This window comes from Microtus pennsylvanicus, chromosome 13 (genome assembly GCF_037038515.1).
Source record: "Microtus pennsylvanicus isolate mMicPen1 chromosome 13, mMicPen1.hap1, whole genome shotgun sequence".
Classification (NCBI taxonomy): domain Eukaryota; kingdom Metazoa; phylum Chordata; class Mammalia; order Rodentia; family Cricetidae; genus Microtus; species Microtus pennsylvanicus.
Window position 1 is genome coordinate 60,580,198 of NC_134591.1, and position 20,444 is coordinate 60,600,641.

Here is a 20,444-nt window from a genome sequence, read left to right on the forward strand (position 1 = left end):
GCCATTGCCTGTGGCAGGCACTTCACTGAGCCATCTCCCACCCCCTCTACCCCATTATTAATCTGACATACCTTCAGAACTTGGGATAAATCACAGCTGTGTGTGAGCTGAACAAGAAGAAATCTATACTGTTTTACATAATGGGCCTCCCAAAATCTCATACTTTGTCTTCATCCACAATTGGCTCCTGCCTTGGCTTCTGTCTCCAGCTGCCCCAATCCAAGAAAAGCCTATTATTTTCTTTTACCACAACGCTTTGTGCGAGCAGCCCCTCCTCCTCTCAGAACGGATGCTCCACCTGACCACACCCACAATTTCTTGACCTAGAGAACCCTTGCTCACCCACCGTACCTCAGTCCATAGCTGCATCCTAAGCTTAGGCGGCCTTATTTTCAGGTTGCTCTCATAGCTTCACAGGCTTCTTCTCTTCTTGCACAACTGTTGCAGCCATAATTCTGTCTTCAGAACACCAACACTTGGACCTCCCCACGGACCACTTCTGTGCTCATCCATTTCATAAGACTGTGATCGGGATCAAAACGGTGAAGGGGAAAGGGGCTCAGAAGGGATGCGCTGGAGTCTGTGAACCAACACTGACTTGATGGTTGGGGTGACTGGGCACAGGGGAGACCCGAGGAAGAGGTGGCCAGGAGGCTGTGCCTCACAATGGCCTCTAAGAAAGAGCATTGTTATTATTTTTATTTGGCTTGTTGCCCTTTGCCTTTCTGGGCTACATGCAGCATCTGTCTCCTCAAATAGTAAAATGAACCACACACTGTGTTCAGGGGCATTCGCTGGCCTGGCTTGGCACTGGGGAGTGGTGTGGGAAGGCTGAGCTGAGATTAAAGGCAAGTGGCGATGAGCTGGTGCAGAAGTGACCAGGACTTGGTGAATCCCTGGAAACTGAAGGCATCTTGAGCCCACGACTGGATTTCCACCAAGGCACAGGCGAGAAACTCTGGAAGGCCGAGGAGTCTGGGCTTGAACAGGAGGCGGGCTTTCACTGGTTTGCCACCTGAGCCTGCAGTGAGAGCCCGGAAGCCACCAGGAGTCCATAACTCCAGCTCTGTACTTCAGCTCAGTTCTGACTTGTCTAGCGGTAAAGCCCTCATTTTAGCCATCCTCCTGTCTCCGAGATCGGCAGGACTGGGATTGGGGATTAAGAAGAGTGGCAGGGGAGAAGGCAGATCAACAGAGCGGAGCCAGCAACAGGCCAGAGTCCATCCAGACAGAGAAGGACATGCCACGATGTCCGACACTGCCAAATTCCCGAGCATGTCGAGACACGCTAAGTTGGCCTCTGGGCAGATACTCTACCCAGAGAACTCTCCCTCCCGGCCCGAGACACTAGTTTTCTAGTCTGTAAATGGGTGCAGTAATCGCTCAACAGGGCAGTGTGTTGGGATTAGAACACGCCACCATAGGCCAATCATCGGCTATGAGTAAGGCATCTATTGGGCTTTTGGGAGAAGGATCTTGCCCAGAGAAGGGGGTACCTAAGCCTATGCCCTGGACATGTTCAGAACCCCTATTCCTAAGGGATTGGAGGAACTCCTGGACATAGGGAGTCTGAGAGAGGTTGAGTCACCCACAAACCACCTTCGGAAGGGGAGACCCCCGGCAGCAGCCTTCATAGCTTTCTCCAGGGCTGGGCCGAGTCCTCTGGAGGGACCCTCCTAGCAGAGCTCCCCCCTCCCTTTATTGCTGGCCTGGGGCTGTGAGGGGAGAAGGGCACAAGTGCCATAATGAAAGGGCAGGCAATTACTTTCCCATCTAATTGCCACTCACAGTAATTAAATAATAATGGCCTTTGTCCCCCGAGAACTAAAAAACAGCCTGCATGGTAACATCTGGCTCCCTCCTACCAGGAATGGAAAGCCCACAGGGACAGGATAGGGAAACTGAGGCAGAGAAAAATTAAAGCCTGCCACCCTAAGTTACACACAAACCCTCAAGTTAGAGAAAGTTCTTTTTTTTTGTTTTGTTTTGTTTCTTTTGTTTTTCGAGACAGGGTTTCTCTGTGGCTTTGGAGCCTGTCCTGGAACTAGCTCTGTAGACCAGGCTGGTCTCAAACTCACAGAGATCCGCCTGCCTCTGCCTCCCAAGTGCTGGGATTAAAGGCGTGTGCCACCATCGCCCGGCTAGAGAAAGTTCTTAACAAGAGATTTGGAGTGGCAGGCAGGTGAGGACCTGTGTTGGAGGTCCCCTGTGCAGAGATCTGTGGCCTGGGTGGGTCACTCCTCACTCTAGGCCTCAGCTCCCCGACCTGCAGAATGAGCTGAGGCCAATATTGTGGCTTCAACTGTCTCCTTCACTAGCCACAAGTTCTAGGCTCTATTCTGCCCACACACAATCTTTCTGCATCTTCCATGTTGCAAAAGACGGAAATCTCTTAGGCTGAGAAATAAGTGAAACCCGAAAAGGAGGAGGAAGGTGAACAGCACAGCTATGAAGAAAGCAAGGGTCTCAGTGTTACATTTCGGAGGCGGAATGGCCCCCCACACCCATGGGGTGCGCTCTTGAGGGGGAGAGTGAGACCTTAGTCCCACCATCTCTCTTCTCGCATCCTGCCCACGAAGTAAGAAGTGTTGTCCTGCCATGTGTTCCTGCCATGATGTGATCCAAAAGCAATGGGTCCATCAGACTGCGAACTGATCTTCTCAGGACCGCAGTGACTCAGATAAACTTCTCTCTCTTTCTCGCTACCTGAAAAGTGCAACTTGGAGACACAGCCATCTACGGGCATCTTACTGTCATTGGCCTGACCTGAGTCAGGGGATGACCTTTGCATTAGTCACCTGCGGCCAGCAGGGCAGCATTTGGAGTGCCCTATGGTCACTTTGGGGCTGTGGGAAGAGAAGAGTCAGGGCCCAAAGTATTAGAAGCCCAAAGACAAGTAGCTTCGCTGCTGAAATAAATGATCTGCCTGTGGCCTGACCAATGGGGAAGGTAGAATGTCATTAAACCCAAGTGACAACAGAAACTTCCAGGAATGCAGAAATACTAGAGGCTTAGTCGGGAGCAGTAAGGGGAGTTGAGACTTCCAAGGGAGGCCATGTCTCCTAGCTGGGCACCCGCTGTGGAGAGAAACCCTTTTTCCAAGTTTTTTTTTTTATATGGCTAGCCCACAGGGCCCGTTCTTGGGGACAAGGCCCAGTGGCATCCTCCATCTTTCAGAACGACTCTAATGGGGACTAGTGGGTCCCATGACACCAGCCAGCCCAGTCACCATCACCATCTTCCTGGCTTTTCCTTTGAAGTCGCCCAACACCACAGCCCATCCAAAACAACAAATGGAGAGGCAGGCTCTCCAGCCTGGCCACAGCTGCCCCAGGGTGCAGCCACACCACAGGCCTCCCCTCCTCCTTTGTTTTGGCTACAGTCAAATTTCCCTTTGGGTGGCTGTGTTAAGCGTCTGAGGGCTGTAACGGTAAGTTACCATTGCCGCTGGAAACAATGGAGACTTATTCTCTGGCTTCTGCAGGCCAGGAGTCCAAATACAGGTGCCTGTAAGCCCATGTCCAGCCTCTGGCTCCAGAAGGCAGCCCTTAACCCTTGCGTGTGCTCCACACTGCACTTTGTCTTTGTCTTCTCCTGACCCTACTTCATCTTTTCACTCTTAGGGACTCTAGTCAGTGAGTTAGGATCCAAATGGGAAATTCTGAACCATTTTTGTTTTGTTTTGTTTTTCTTTCTCATGGTACTAGAGATTGAACCCAGGGCTTTGCATATGCTAGGCAAATACTCTACGGCCATGCTGCGTACCAACCCAAATGAATTCATCTTAAGAGTCCCGAACCCTGCCAAAAAGGCCGCTCGATGAGTAGAAGCATTTACTGGTAGCCTGGTGAGCTGGGTTCAAGGCTCTGGCTAGAAGAGGAGAATCAACACCTGAGAGCTGACCTTTGACTTCACGTGGTCTGTCGTGTACATGCATGCACCCATATATCAAGTGCTCATATAGACTCACGCTAACAATAAAAAAAGCGTGTTTTAGAAGATCACCTTCATTCCGTCTGCAAAGATCCTTTTACCAAATAAGTTTGCTTTTTTTTTTCCAGTCCTGGGAGGCAGGATGTGAACACATCTTTGGGGAATAACCACAGAACTCTCTGTAGCCAGCCTGTCCCCCCACTTGTAACCATAACAACCCTCAGCGGCTCAGCGTCACACACCACCGAGGATGGTCTGTTTAGGGTTCGGATTGCTTTGTTTTCTTTCATTTGTGGAATAGTTAAACGTTCACATTCAGGCCATTTCGATTTTATAGAAAAGTTGCAAGCTAGCATAAAAAGCCCCGAGTGTTTTTTTCTCCAGGTTTGGCCTCATTCACTCCAGTTTTCTCTAAACACATATTTTTCATATAAAATTATGCATAGGAAAGCATCAGGCCTACTTTCCACTAACTGCTTCAGACTGTGTCCCCTCAGAACAAAGTTCCCAGAACAAAGTCCAGTCACAGAAAATGGGGGGCAGAGCCAGGCTGCAGGCCTGCAGTTTTAAAGCACAGCCCACAGACGCGGTCAGTCTCACCAACAAAGCCCCTGACAGCGATTTGTTTTTCTGTTGAGTATATAATCCAGGACGGTGTGTCTGCCTTTGCTCCCGAGCCCTCTCCCTCCCTCCCTTTCATCTGAAGCAGTAATGGCTTCTCCCACCTTCCTTGAGCGTGACATTTTTCTGTCTTTCTTGAACTTGACATTTTGAAGGTTCTCCGGGCCAGTTACTTCATAAACGTCCTTCAGTTTGTTTTGTCTGATGTGTCCTTGCGTTCAGAAGCGGAGTGGACTGTACACTTTTTATGGGTATCGAGCGAAAGCTGCATCCTTGGTGATTGCTCTAGGGCCTTCAATACCAGGTCGGAGGATGTATTAATATATTCTCTCTTCTATACAACTCCAATATTTTCAGAAATATTCATGAAGTTACATGGATGATAATGGAGACAAAAGAAACACAGAGGTTTCACTAACAATATAAAATAAAATATTTTAACACACACCCAAAAATTAACAAATTTGTGATTATTTTTTTTACAATTTTATGATGGGTGTATGTTCTCTGAGTGACTGTGGTGTGAGTGTGGGCACAGCTGAGCCACAGCGTGGAGCCTCAGCATGGGGGTCAGAGGACAGCCTTGGGGATCTTGTGAGAAACAGTGTTTCTTGCTATTCACTCATGCGTATGCCAGGAGAACCAGCCCATGAGCCCCTGGGGATGTTCCTGTCTCCCCTTCCCATCTCCCATAGAGTATACTGAGTCTATAGTCACATGCCACTCCATACAACTTTACCTGGGCTCTGGGGATTCAAACTCAGGTCCTCACACTTACACAGCAGGTGGCTTACCCACTAAGCCATTTCCCCAGTTCAGATTCATGATTTTTAATCTTGTTGGTATAGTTTAAGCAAGGGAATGTAGGCCTGCTGATCTGAGAGACACAGAATAATCCCACACTCTCTGGTTCTGTCCCTTTGCCTCTGTGAATGCCTCTCGCTTTCATCAAAATTAATATTCACACTTAGTAAAAGCGTGGTCACATTTATAGATCTATATTCATCATTGACCTAAGTATTTGTATTTAATTTTAATTTTCATGATTCGTTTCACATGAACCTAATTGTTTGATGTATAGACAAAAAAAAAAAAACCTTAAACATTGTGGTAAGTCTCAAAAACACTTGAAAAAAATCTCCTTTCAAGACAGGCATGGTGGCTCCCGCCTCTAATTCCAATACCTGGAAGGCCGAGGCAGGAGGACTGCAGCTGGTTCAAGGACCACCTGGGTTATAGAGTGGAGCAGCCCAGGGCTTCACATGTGCTTTACGACGAGCAATACCTCCCGCCCCTTTCCTATTGAGTGGGGAAAATTACAATGCTGCCCATGGCTGTTTTTTCAGAACTGATATGCATTCAAACATTCCCCCACTAAGCAGGTTCCACTAAAAATATAGTCACTGCCCCGTCCTCAGGTGACTGAGGCGGGAGGAGCATGTTTTGGAGGGCAGCCTGGGCTACACAGTGAAACTTTGACTCAAAAATAAATCAATAGGAAGCGCGGTGGATAAAGCGCTCGCCACTGCAAACGTGAGAGCCCCAGCTTGGATCCTCAGCACCCACACAAAAAGCCAGGTGGGTATGGTGGCACACCTGAGGTCCCAGTACTCAGGAGTTGGAGGGGGAGGGGGTTCTGGGGCAAGCTGACTAGCTAGACCAGCGGGATCAGTGAGTCCTGGGTTCTGTGGGAGACACTGTCTCAGGACATCAAACACAAACACAGAAACCTGATGTCAACCTCTGCCCTCTACAAACGCGCACAAACACAGTGTGCACCCACACACACGCAGACACGCATACACAGATGCACACATACCACATGCGTACACACACAAATTAATCAGTTAATTGAATGTATACCACAGATTCGTCAGTAATTTCTATGTTTGGTTCAAAAAGGAAAAAAAAACAATAACTCCCCCCACAGACACACACACAAACCCTAGCTAGATGGCTCAGTGGGCAAAGGCACTTGCCACCAAGCCTGAAACCTTGAGTTCAATCTCAAGGATCTACCTGGCTGCAGGAGAGAACCTGCTCCTGTAAGTTGTCCTCTGACCTCAAAACTCAGTGTGCGTGCACAGACACACGTAAATAAGAATTTTAAAAATCTGTTTTGTTTCTCTTTTGCAAGAACATTAAAAATGGCTGCACGCTGGTATGGACTGCTCCCTGGTCTCTAAGAAGAACCAGTTCTTGATGAAGATGGCAGTGCCCATCAGGACTTCCCCTGTGTTTCTTCTGATCGCCTAAGACTAGCACTTTTCTTTTGCTGCAGCGCTCTTCTTTGCTGGTTGATTGTTCTTACTGTGCAAATGCTCGCTTCCTTCACGTTGCCATCGAGTGCAGAGCCAGCGGACCGCTGAAACCAACCTACGAGGAGCAATTCCGTCAAAGCTTGCTATTTTATTGAACTGTGAACACAGCTGATTGCAGCGTACCCAGAATATTTTTGTGTCTGATTGACCTCCCCTGAAACTTCCCACTTGAAAAAAAGAGACGGCTCGGTGGGTGGAAAAAAGCCATTTGGTTTAGCAGAGCGCAAACTCCGCAAACGCCAAGCGCTCTCCGTTCAGATGACGCGGCACTTCAAAGGAGAGGTTAACTTTCCACACCCGGTCTCTGCTGCAGGCTCAGTTCCGTGCAGAGCTGTCGTTTATTTTGTCTGTGGAAGGCTTTTCACTCTTCCAATGGTATTCTGCAGCGTTTCCCATCGGTGAAGCGGGACTGAAAAGAATGAGTGAGCTTTCCCCAAGTGTCACCTGAGGGAGAAAAAGCTCCAGGTCACACAGATACTAGAATCTTTCCGTTTCTGGTCGTCATTCTGATAGCCTCGCCTATTTTCAGGTGTCCTCTTTACACACAGGAATACATAATACAACAGGGGTTGGGAACAGACTGCACCCAAGTTGGTTTACGCGGGAAGAAGACAACTGAAGTTTATTAGAAAGAAGATGAAAAGCATACAGACCCCTTTTCAGAATCTGCATATGTCACCACAGTCGACTATAAATCTGGGACTTGTCATAACCTCAAGCTTTTTTGTTTGCTTGATTTTGGTTTTGTTGGTTTTTTTGAGACAGGGTTTCTCTGTATAATCCTGGCTACCCAGGAACTCACTCTTTAGACCAGGTTGGCTTCGAACTCAAGAGATACGCCTGCCTCTGCCTCCCAAGTGCTGGGATTAAAGGCCTGCATCACCACCACCTGACTTTTTTTTTTTAAGCTAGAGTGTTGGCAGAGGCTGCTCGTTAGTTTCCTGGCCGCCCAGACCCTAAATAACCACACAGAAACTGTATTAATTACAACACTGCTTGGCCAATCACTTAAGCGTATTGCTAGCTAGCTCTTATATCTTAAATTAACCCATTTCCATTATCTTATATTTTACAATGAGGCTTGTGGTTTGCTGGGAAGGTTCCGGGGCCTGTCTATCTCCTTCCGTGGCTACATGGTATCTCCCTGATCCCTCAACCTTTCTCTCTGTATCTCTTCCAGCCTGGCTATATTCTGCCCTGCTATAGGCCCAAAGCAACTTCTTTATTAACCAATGGTAATAAAACATATTCATAGCATACAGAGGGGAACCCCACATCACTAGAGCCTCAATATGAAAAGAAGCATACACTGGCCTCAACTTTGTATTACTCTTGCATCAGCCTCAGCTGCTGGGACTACAGGGATGCCCAAAGATAGCAAGCTAAACTCCCACCTGCGTTTTGAGCACAGCATTTACTAAACAAGTAATTAAATTGTATCAGTGGTGCTTGGGGGATAGCTCAGTAGTATAGCGCTTCTTAGCATGTGCTAGGCGTTGTGTTCAATCCCTACAGCCCACACTGCAAAAAGAAAACAACAACAACCAAAACGCTTGCTAAAGCGTATGGGCTGCGAGTGCTCCCACACATCTGGGTGCACGCTTGTTTAGGGCAATTGCTTCAGTGTTTGCAAGGATGCCTGCCGCATCACCAAATTCTCGGCACATGCCAGCAATAGGAAGCAGATGAATTTTAGTCCATTTTATCATATTTTCAATCTGAGGCGTGAGGAGATGGCTCGGCAGGTAAAAGTTTCTGCTGCATACAGGTTGGGACCTAAGTTTGAATCCTCAGCACCCCCATAAAAAGCTGAGCCTGGCCACCCATGGCTGTAAGCCTTGGGCTGTGGAGGATGGAGACCTTGGGATTGCTAAAAACCTAGCAAGTTCAGTGAGAGACCCTGTTCCAATGGAATACAGTGGAGAGAGGTAGAGCAGGACACGTGGCGTCCTCGGGCAACCTGTGCAAGCATTCACAAACACCACGCATGCATACACACACAAGCACGTGTACAAGCACACACACACACATACTCTCAAACACACAAGCACACATATTCTCTCTCTCTCTCTGTCACACACACACACACACACACACACACACACACACACACTCAACAAAATAAAACCATTTTCTAAAATCTTAGAAAGCACCGTGGAACCAGTATGGCTGCACGGACGTCAGAGGACTCTGGAGCTCAGCCTCCTTTGGTACAGCCATGATGCTATGCACCTATCTGGGAGCACATAGTGTGAGTTTGAGCTAATATAGGTCATAAATCCTTTGGTCCCTTGGTGAGGGCAGAGTCTCTGAAGCTACCTTGTTGCCCTCTATAGCTAGTAATGCAGGGTGATCCTGAGGCCACTCTGATATCTTGTTCCATGCTAGGCTGTGTGAGTTCTACTGTCCTTTGGAGACATTCTGGCTTGGTCTTTTTATATGTAGTAGCTGGAATTTCCTTGAAAGAGAAAAACATTTCTTTTTTTTTTTTTTTTTGGTTTTTCGAGACAGGGTTTCTCTGTAGCTTTGTTGCCTGTCCTGGAACTAGCTCTTGTAGACCAGGCTGGCCTCAAACTCCCAGAGATCTTCCTGCCTCTGCCTCCCAAGTGCTGGGATTAAAGGCGTGCGCCACCACCGCCCGGAGAGAAAAACATTTCTTGCTCCTTGATTGGCTTTGAGACCTTGACTGCTAATTAATTGGTTTTGCGACAGGGTCTCCATATGGAGTCCAGGCTAATGTCACCCTTGTCACTCTGTCCAGCAGCCTCGTAAATGCCCCACAGAGGATTCTTCCCCTCCATTCATTTACTTTTTTCTATCAGTGTGGCCCTATAGATCCTTGATTAATTTTTTACAGTAGCTTCTAATTCACGACTATCATTAAGCATTTGTGTGTGCGTGAATGTGTCTGTTCAGGTATGTGTATCCATGTGCGTGTGTGGCAGGCGGTCAGAGGACAGCCACAGTGTCCTTCCTGAGATGCTGTTTAAAATTAAATGGACTTGTTTTTGTTGGGGGTTGTGCATGTCACTGTAGACACGTGGAGGTTAGAGGATTGTGTGCAGGAATCATTCTCTCTTTCCATCGTGCGGGTTCTGAAGATGGGATGCAGGATGTCAGGGGTGGCAGCAGGTATCTTTACCTGATGAGCCATCTCTCAGGCCTCCTTTTTTCTTTTTCTTTCTTTTATTTTTATATTATTCTTTATTTTATTTCTTTTTCTATTTCCTTTCTTTCTTTCTCTCTCTTTTCCTTCCTTCCTTCCTTTTTTTTTTTTGGAGAAGGGTCTCTCACTAGGGTGACTGACCATCAGACCCAGAGGGTTTGCTAGTCTCTGCCTCCCAGTGCTAGGATTACAAGCATGCGCCACCACAGCCAGTTTTTCTGTGTGTCAGGTTTATGGGGAATTCTGAGTGTCAGATTCAGGTCCTTGTGCTTGTGACTACTGACTGGGCCATCTCCCTAGCCCTATCATTATTAATTTTGATTTCAAGTGGTCCTTAATTTGGCCAGTAGAACCCCCTCGAATTAACACCTCTGCCCTTTGACACACTCCCAACAATCTTTTGAGCACTTCCCTTACTTTCCCATGTGACCCAGTATGTGTCTGAACACACAACATGCATATGCACAGATGCTGTGAGCAAATGACCTAAGGGACCCCGGAGGAAGTATGTGGAGTCACTGTGGGAGCCCATGTATAGAGCACCCAGGCAGGAGAAAGCAAAACCCCGTGAGAGTGTGGTGCTGCCTCACCCTACCCATATTCCCGCATGCATCTCCTTTTGGTAGCATTTGGTGATAGTGCTGCCGTCACAAATGGGGAGTGTTGCCACCGTGCCTATGCCACCTCCACCCCATCCCTGCCCTCAAGTGACCCCTGCACTTCGGAAAACCACTTTTCTATCCATCTGTTCAGGCTGTCATAACAAAAAACTATAGACCAAGCAGCTTAGACAGCAGGTGTTCCATTCCACAGGTCTGGAGGCTGGAAACCAATATCAAGGGCACAGAGGCCTCTCTGCAGCCTGGGAAGGGAGTCATCTCATTGTCTCCTCATTTTCCTTTTCTCTCTGTGCACAAGAGAGGAGGGTGAGGGGTGGGTAATACACATTCTCTTCTTTTTTCATTTTATCTTTTTATTCAGTCATCCCTCATACCACAGTTCCTCTCTGCCACCTGCTTTCTCCCCCAGATCCACAGCTCCTCCTTTCCCCTTCAGAAAAGAGCAGACATCCCAGGGATAACAACCAAACACGGCATAACAAGAAGCAGTAAGAACAGGCACAAACCACCATATAAGGCTGGATGAGGCAACCCAGTAGGAGGAGGTAGTAGTTTGAAAGAAAATGGCACCCAAATGGAATGGCACTATTAGGAGGTGTGGCCTTGTTGAAGGAAGTGTGTCACTGTGGAAGCCGGCTTTGAGGTCTCATATGCTCAAGCCATGCCCAGTGTCTCAGACCACTTCCTGTTGCCTGCAAGTAAAGATGTAGGACAGTTGGCTACCTCTCCAGCACCATGTCTGCCTGTACACCATCATTACGCACCATGAAGATAATAAACTGAACCTCTGAAAATGCAGTCACCCAATTAAATGTTTCTCTTTATAAGAGTTGCTGTGGTCATGGTGTCTCTTCACAGCAATAGAAACCCTAAGACAGAAGTAAAGGGTCCCAAGAGCAGGCCAGAGAGTCAGAGGCACCCCAACTTACATCAGTCCTATGAACTAGGACCCCATCCTTGTGACCTCATTTATCTGTAATTACCTGGGTTTATGACTTCAGTATGTGAGTTAGGGGATGAAGGTCCATAGCATCTCCTTTTGCTCTAGCTATGTGATCCGGTTTTCCTGAGCCAAGGCTGGCCAATCATTGTGCTTTGCTTCAGCTAACATGATAGGTCAAGCTATGGGTACGTGCCTCAAGCTGGCTTTTCAGACCTTGAGACTGCAAGGTGAATTCAGTTATAATTTGTATGTTTAGTTAAAGGATTTTCTTTCTTTGTTCAGAATAAGAATCATAATTTAAAAACTGTAGATAATAAATGGCTCTGTCAGAGGTCGGGGTGTATAATTCAAATGTCCCCTGTAAAATTCAGGTTGGAGTTTAATTGCCACTGTAAGCAGTGTGAAGTGGTGAGACCTTGGGGATGTGATGAGGCCAGGGCCTTGCAGGGTCATGGGGAGACTTTTATAAATGAGGCAGTTCGGTTCCCCGCCCAGTACTCTTGCTGGTCACCATATTATCATGCTTCAAGAATGCTCTCATGGATGCCAAAAGACTCACATAAGAGATGTAAAGTTTATAAAGGTTGAGAGGCAGCTTTTATGCTGAAGTTGCTTACTTATGAAAATATTCTTTAAGGTCTAAAAGGATTTTTTAGGATGGTAATACGAGTTATGACACAAAAAATGGTTAGGTATGAAACACTGGATTCACCAAGATAAAATAGGTAATAGAGTAATTTCTCCCAATTTGCCAAATACAATTGGACTGGACATTGTGAATGTAATCCTAACTTGATAATTGTTCATATTGTAAATAGTTTTTGCTATGTTAGAGTTAAAAACCTTTCATTTTTATAAGGGGAAAACACTGCAGAATATCTGTACACTGTGTGAAGAGGTGCTGCTGTGATTGGCGCAATAAAGAGTTGGATGGCCAATAGCTAGGCAGAGGGGTAGGTGGGGCTTCCCAGCAGAGAGAGAAAGAGGAGATAATCAAGGCACACAGGAGATGCTATGGAGACGCAGAACAAATGCACACACAGAATGGGAGGTAAAAGCCATGTGGTAGAGTGCTGATTAATAAAATATGGGTTAATTTAAGTAATAAGAGCTAGTGGGACAAGCCTAAGCTAACGGCCACGCTTTCATAATTAATAATAAGCCTGCATGTCATAATTTGTGAGCTGGTGACCGAAAGAAAAACCCAACTACAAATATCAGACTTCCCATGCTCTAGAGCTGAGAGACGTTAACTTTATGTTCTTTATAAATTACTCAGTATGGGACTTTATAAAGCCAGGGGAGCAGGTAGGCTTCTTCAGACCTTAACTCTCCCTCCTCCTCTTCTCCAAATTCAGTCCCCCAGTCTCAGTCCCAGTTCTTAGCAGGCCACCGGCTGCAGCCTCCCCATCCTCTTCTGCACCCCTCCCCTGTCTCCCGCAGACCATGCATTTCTCCTGCTGCAGCTTCCTTGCTGCAGCCTCCCCATCCTCTCCGTAGACCATGCATTTCTCCTCCTGCAGCCCCCCTCACCACCCCATCCCTTTGTCTCAGCTGCCAACTTCTGCAGCCATTCTCTTGGAACCCACCGGCCAGGGCAGCAGAGAAGTCAGGGAAGCAGATCCTGGTGGCACACCCTTCTGTCCTTCCCGTGGATCCCCTCAGCGAAGTCAGGGAAGCAGATCCTGGTGGCACACCCTCTGTCCTTCCCGTGGATCCCCTCAGCACTCCCTACCTCTAGCACATCTCCAACCCTAAGCGTCATCTCCCAATCCCAGGAAATGCATTCTAACTAGAACCCCCAGCGACCACATCTGGCAGGATCCAGCTGTAGAACTCTCAGCTACCTCTCCAGCACCATGTCCACATGCTTGCCGCCACGTTTCCTGCCATGATGATAATGGACGAACTGTAAACCAGCCCAGTTAAATGCTTTCCTTTATAAAAATTTCTGAGGTCATGGTATCTCTTTGCAGCAATAAAACCCTAACTAAGACACCTATCAAGCAACTCATGGCCACCACATTCTCCTAAGAACCAGAGAGTGCCACAAAAACCAAGAAATGGAATACCCACCTAACAAAGACAAGACAAGAGAGCAGCAGCCAGAATCATCCCAAACCCAGATGCCAAGACACCAGTGTAAAAACACAACTAAAAACACCCAGGACAACATGTCTCCACCAGAGCCCAGAAAACTCGCCAGAGCAGGCCCTGAGAAGTGCAATTTGGCTGAAATACAAGACAAATACCTCAAAATGGTCTTTATGAATATGTTAGAGGTCCTGAAAGAGAAAATGAAGAAATCTCTTAAAGAAATATATGAAAACACAAACAAACAGTGGAGGGTAGCAAATGAAATAGTTCAAGACTTGCAAATGGAAACAGAATCAATAACAAAAACCCAGACTGGGGGCTGGAGAGATGGCTCAGAGGTTAAGAGCATTGCCTGCTCTTCCAAAGGTCCTGAGTTCAATTCCCAGCAACCACATGGTGGCTCACAACCATCTGTAATGGGGTCTGGTGCCCTCTTCTGGCCTGCAGGCATACACACAGACAGAATATTGTATATGTAATAAATAAATATAAAAAAGCTTTAAAAAAAAAAAGAAAACCCAGACGGAGGGACAAGTGAAAAGGAAAGGTTTAGGAGCTTGAACAGGAACCTCAGAGGCAAACCTTACCGACCAAATACAAAAGATGGAAGAGACTCTCAGTAACTGAAGACAAAATAAAAGAAATAGCTATCTTGGCCAAAGAAAATGTTAAATCTGAAGAATCCAGGCACAAAACATCTAGGAAATCAAGGGCACTATAAAAAGAGCAAATCTACAAATAACAGGAATAGAGGAAGGAGAAGAAACCCAGGTGAGAGACACAGAAAATTTCTTACGTTGAAGTCACGGAGGGTGGGGGAGGGAAACCCTCAACCTAAAGAAGGAGATTCTTATCCAGGTGAAGAACATACAGAACACCAAACAGACTGGACCAGAAAAGGAATTCCCCATGTCACATAATAACCTAGCACTAAATTACAGAACAATGAAAGATATTAAAAACTGCAAGAGAAAAAGACCAAATAACAAGTATAGGAAGACCCATTAGAATTACACCTGACCTCTCAACGGGGACTCCAAAAGTGAGAAGAACCTGGACAGATGTTCTGCAAACCCTAAGAGACCACAGATGCCAGTCCAGACTACTATATTCAGCAAAAACTTTTAAATACAATAGAAGTAAAAAGAAAAACATTCCATAATAAAAACCAAACAGGAGCAGTGACTTTCAACAAATTCAGCATCACAGAAGGTGTTAGGAAGAAAACTTCCACCTGAAGAGGTTAACCACACTTACAAAAGACAAGGAATAAATAATATCAGACCAGCAAACTGAGAGAATGGGAGTGGGACCCACAGCAAAAATAAGAGGATTTAACAAACGCTGCTCACTGGTTACTCTCAACGTCAGTGGTCTCAATCCCCCAATAGAAAGACACAAAATGACAGACTGGATTCAAAAAAAGGATCTGTAATTGGTTTAATAAAAAGCTAAATAGCCAATAGCTGGGCAGGAGGTAGAGCAAGGACTTCTGGACAGAGAGAGCTTTGGAGAAAAGAAAGGCGGAGCCCCCAGCCTGATGAAGACAGGCCGCAGGGCAGCACAGAGCGAAGGTAACCAAGCCATGTGGAAGACTGTAGATTAAGTTATAAGAGCTAGTTAGAAACAAGCCTAAGCTATCAGCTGAGATTTCATAATTAATAATAAGTCCCCGTGTCATTAATGAGGAGTAGATGATCCTGACAAAATATCTGCCTACAGACACTGTCCCCGAACATGCTGCCTGGTCACCCGGTCACCCTGGCTCGGAGCAACAACAAGAGATCCGAGATGAAGAACAGCTCTTTTTCTGGATTGTGCCTCCTCAGAAGAGCTCTTTGGTCAGCGCTGCTGCCTGGGGTCAGGTTGGTGTCCATGATCTGTGCTGCTGCTGGGGTTCATGTTGATGCCTGTGGTCTGTGCGTCCACCGGAAACCACGTGGAAGTCCATGATCCACACTGTGGCCGGCTGGTATGGGCAAGGAAGCTTCTTTACCATGTCGGTATTGATGACTGCAGACTCATAACAAAACGGGAGATATTGAAGGCTTCTGTGACAACCTCCCCTCCCCACTCAAAAAAGAAACAGTCCAGACAGGAAGCTATTGAAGAGAGTCCTTTAAAATTGTGATAAAGATGCTAAGGGGAAGCTCGTCACAGTTGATGGCTTCTGGAGAGGGCAGAGGTGGAAGAAGGGCTCAGTTTTCTTCAAGGGGCTGGCCACTGGGAGTTTGATCTTGTGCCAGTGACTATATGGCAACACAAATTGGACCTGGTGTGTGTGTATCTCTCTCTCTTTCTCTCTTTCTCTTTGTGTGTGTGACAAGGGTGGGAGGCTGGACCTGGGAGGAATGGGAAGCAAGTATAATCAGGGTGCATTGTGTAAAATTCCCAAACAACTATAAAAATACTATGTTTGGAGGTGAGTCAGTGAAATTTCAGAGATTATAGATTTTTTAATATAATGCAGAAGTAAAATGATACTTTCTCTTTAAAAAAAAGAAAGAAAAGGAAAGAAAGAACACCATAACAAGAAATAATCAAACTCACAGATGAAATCAATAAAACAAAAGCAAACAAACAAACACATGAAATACAAAAAAAAATCAATAAAACAATGGATTGATTCTTTGAGAAATTCAATAAGAATGACAAACCCCTGGCCAAATTAACTAAAAGACACAGAGAGAAGATCCAAATTAATAAATCAGAAGCCAAAAGGGGGAAATAACCGCAGATACCAAGAAAATCCAGAAAATGATAAGGGCATACTTTAAAAACCTTCACTCCAGAGGTGGTGATGTACTACGGCTTTAATCCCAGCACTCAGGAGGCAGAGGAAGGAGAATTTCTGTGAGTTTGAGGTCAGCCTGGTCTACAGAGCAAGACTACACAAAAACACTCTGGGGAAAACCAACAACAAACAAACAAAAACAGCAACAACAAAAAACCTGTACTCTACCAAATTAGAAAATCTAAAAGGATGGATAATATCTCCAATATATATCATTTAAGAAAGTTAAATCAAGATCATAAAAGCAATTTAAACAGGCCAATAGCTTCTAGTAAAAAAGAAGCAGTAACAAAAAGTCTCCCAACCAAAAGAAGCCCAGGGACAGATAGTTTTAGCACAGAATTCTACCTAACTTTAAGAAAAGAGTTAGTGCCAATGTTCCCCAAATTATTCCACAAAACAGAAACAGAAGGAACACTTCCCAATTCTTTTTTAGAGGCCACAATTACTCTGATACCTAAACCACATAAAGACCCAACAAAGAAAGAGAATTACAGATAGACTGTCCTTATTGACAGAGATGCAAAAATTCTCAACAAAATACTTTCAAACTAGAACACATTCATCATGATCAAGCTTCACCCCAGAGATGCAGAGATGGTTCAACATTCATAAATCAATAAATGTAATCCACCATATAAACAAACTAAAATTTTTTTAAAAAATCACATGGTCATCTCATTAGATACAGGAAAGGGCTAGAGAGATGGCTCAGAGGTTAAGAGCACTGGCTGCTCTTCCGGAGGACCTGAGTTCAGTTCCCAGCAGCCAGATCTGGTGCCCTCTTCTGGCATGCAGGCAGAATACTGTATATATAATAATTAATTTTTAAGAAAGGCTTTTGACAAAAATCTGACACCCCTTCATAATGAAGGTCCGGGAGAGATTAGAGATACATGGGACATACCTCAACATAATAAAGGCAATTTACAGAAAACCCATACTCGATATCAACTCAAATAAAAAAAAATTCCACTAAAACCAGGAATAAGACAAGGTTGTGCACTCTCTCCATACCTATCCAATACAGCACTTGAAGTTTTAGCTAGAGCAATAAGACAACTAAGGAGATCAAGGAGATACAAATAGAAAGGGGAGAAGGCAAATTGTCTTTATTTGTAGACAGTATAATAGTATATAAAAGCAACCCCCAAAATTTCACCAAGAAACTCCTGTAACTGATCAACACCTTCAGCAAAGTAGCAAGATACAAAATTAACACACAGAAATCAGTAGCCTTTCATATTGAAATGTCAAATGGGCTGAGAAAGAAATAAGGGAAACAACACCTTTCATAATAGCCTCAAATAATATAAAATATCTTGAAGTAACTCTAACCAAGCAAGTAAAACACTTGTATTAAAAAAAACTTAAGGACATTGAAGAAAGAAATTAAAGAAGATATCAGAAAATAAAAAGATCTCCCATGCTCATGAATCAGTAGAATTAATATAGTAAAAATGGTTTCCATACTGAATGCAATCTATAGATCCAAAGCAATGCCCGTCAAAGTTCCCACACAACTCACAGAACTTGAAAGGACAATTTTCAGCTTAATATGGAAACTCAAAAACCCAAAGGTAGTTAAAGCCTTCCTGAAGGATAAGAGAACTTCTGGAGGCATCACCAACAGCAACCTCAAATTGTACTACAGAGTTATAGAAGTGAAAACCAGCATGGTATTGCCAAAAAAAACCCGACATATTGGTCAACTGAAGACCCAGAAATAAGTCCACACACCTATGGACACCTGATTTATTTTTTAGTAAAGAAGCCAGAAATACACACTGGATAAAGGACAACACCTTCAACAAACAGTGAAGGTCAAAATTAGATGGTTGCATGTAGAAGAATGTAAATTGATCCATTCTTATTACCTTGCACAAAACTCAACTCCAAATGAATCAAAACTCCCAATGTACAGATGTGCTGAATCTGATAAAGGAGGAAGGGATAGCCTGGAACTCACTGGCACAGGAAAATACTTTCTGAACTGAACTCAGGCATTCAGAACAACTAATAATATAAAATGGGACCTCATGAAATTGAAAATCTTCTGTAGAACAAAGAACACCATCATTAGAACAAACAGGCAGTCTACAGAACGGAAAAAGATTTTTACCAACCACACATTCAATAGAGGGCTAATTTCCAAAATGTCTATTAAAAAAAAACTAGACATTGAGAAAACAAATAACTCAATTTAAAAATGGGGTACAGATCTTAACAAAGAATTCTCAGTGGAGGAAACTAAAATGTCTGAGAAGCACCTAAAGAAATGTTCGACTTGCTTAATCATCAAGAAAACGAAAATCAAAACTACTTTGAGATTTCACCAATCAGAATGGCCAAGATCCAAAACAAAAACAAATGAGAGCTCATGCCGCTGAGGATGTGGAGTAAGGGGAACGCTCACCTATTGACAGTGGGAATGCAAACTCTTACAGCCACTGTGGAAGCCAGCAATACCACTCTTGGGAATGCAGCAAAAGGACACTTCATCCTACCACAGAAGCACCTGCTCAACTGTGTTCTTGCCGCTCTACTCCTAATAGTTGGAAATTGGAAGTAACCTAGGTGCTTGCCAGCAGACGAAGGATGAAGAAAATGTGGTATATTTACACAATGAAACATTACTGAACTATTAAAAATGAAATTTGTAGGTAAATGGATGGAGCTAGAAAAAAATCATCCTGAGTGAGATAACTCAGACCCAGAAAGACAAATATGGCATATATTAACCAATATGTGCATGTTACCTGTTAATTCATTGATAAGCAAGCTACAATCCATATAACCACAGAGTTCAGGTAGAGATAAGGAATAGATATCTCCCTAGCAGGGGAAAATAGAATAAATGGTTATGCGTAGATGGGGGTGCAGGGATGGGAGGATCAAACAGGACAGGGGAGGCAAGAAAGGTTGGTGGCAACAACACAGAGAGGGACAGCTAAAACTAAGGGCTGTTTGAGGGATCATGTGAGAACCTAATACAGTAGAAGCTTCCTAAAATATATACATATATGAAGGCAATCTAAATGAAATGACCAAATATAAAGGGGGAGACAAAGCCCCAGCTGGACCAATGATGCTTCCTGTACTGGGAATAGGTTAGATCTAATCCAGGTTTGGGCAAATTGGGTCCCATGGGAATCCTCCAAACAACACAAGCTACTGCCAAGGTTATTGGTGGCTCTCCACAGCCAGACAATACACAGAGACAGAGAGACCTTCCAACTTTCAGCCCTAAAGGGGGCGTCTCCATCAAATCCCTCCCCTCAGGCCCAGGGAACCTGGGACAAGAGAAGTTGGAAAAAGCGTAAGAGGGGATGGCAGACCCTAATTAATTAACCTAGGATTGAGGCTTTCTAGACACGAGAGAGTTGGCACACACATGCACTTACAGAGACTGCAGCAGCATGCACAGGACCTGCACAGGTCTGCACCACACGGGATCCTAGGGCTGAAAGGAGAAGCAGATACAAGCCCTCGTCCCCAGCCCCAGCAGCTATCTCCAGTTGGTGGCCACTTGCAAACGAAAAATCAGTTTTCTCAAAGGGAGTCTCACTGGGGACATAAGCCACTCTTAAGGGCAGGCCACATGGCCAGAAGTAGATGCCAACACAAAGCAAACTCAGTGGCATCTTTGGAGGGTCTTTGTCTCATAATGTTGTTGGGGTATTTTTTCCTACCATACTGGTCCTATGTGTGTATTATGTCTTCTGGTTAGGTTTCGTGGGATTCCCATGTGTGTGAATGTGTGTGTCTCTGTGCCCACACGTGTTCCTTGTGCTTTTCCTTCGGCTCTTTCTCTTGCTCTGTCATATTCCAGTTTTGCTTGGTTTTGTTTTATGTTATTTTATTATTATTATTTAGATGCCTATTTATGGTCTAATGAGAGAAAGAAAGGATCTGGACCTGGATGGAAAGGGAGATGGGGAGACCTGGG